Genomic DNA, 1,037 nt, shown 5'->3' with positions numbered 1-1,037 from the left:
ATAGGCCTGGGCCTGGCAGCATTTGTAGTTTAATAAATTTATCCAAGACAAGAAACACTATGAACATAGATGTGTGATTAGGCAATATTTAAAGGATAAGAAATGGGTCCTTTCTTGCCAGCTATTTTATTGCTGATAATTAGACCAAAAATAAACCTTTTGTGCTTTTATCACAGATCCCAGACAGACATTTTCAGTATCTCACTCATCACAGTTCTGAGACCATTTGGGGTTTCCAGCTTCCTTTGATTGATAGTGGCCCAGTAAATGTCAACCCCATCAAACCCTATGTCTCCCTGCTATGCATTCTTTTTATTACCATGAAGTAAAATGCATAGGTGCATGTTGACCAAATTAAAATATCAAGGAGAAATATAGGAAGTGTCAGTTAGAACACATGAGCTCAGGCTTACTAGAAGACATCTTGCAGCCGTCTGTCAGGTGCTACCTCTCCCCAAGGACCACTGTTGGCACTACTGTTCCCTGAAATCTCAAGAGTATTTGGAATGCATCCAAAATGCTGCACACCTCTGAGTCAAGGTCCAAAGAGGTCACTGCATAATACTCAATTGTTTGCATAATAATTGCATTCATAGAAAATTCAATATGCTAAAACTGTACAAAAAACATTTTCCCTTTCAATGCACAATAGAACTAGGTTTCAGACTCAGATAATTACAGACATGTTTTTGCCTGTCTGAGTTGTGTCAGGACAATGCAATGCAGGTTGATTGTGTGCCAGTTACCACATGGGTTATTCAGCTTTCCATCACTATAACAAAATACCTGAAATAATCAACTTATAAAGAGAAAAGTTTATTTTTGGCTTCATGGATCCAGAGATATCAGCCCCTGATTGTTTGACCCTGTTGCTTCGGGCTTATGGCAGCATGGTAAGTCATGGTTGGAGTGCACGTTGAAGGAGGCCTTCTCACTCCATGGCACCCAGGAAGAAAAGGCAGAGGAGAGAAGAGGACAGAATCCCACTGTACCCTTCAAGGGCACACATGCAGTGATCTACTTTCCTTCTACTACAT

This window comes from Octodon degus, unplaced genomic scaffold (assembly GCF_000260255.1).
Source record: "Octodon degus isolate 3935 unplaced genomic scaffold, OctDeg1.0 scaffold00016, whole genome shotgun sequence".
Taxonomy (NCBI): Eukaryota; Metazoa; Chordata; class Mammalia; order Rodentia; family Octodontidae; genus Octodon; species Octodon degus.
Note: the sequence above shows the minus strand (reverse complement) of the source record.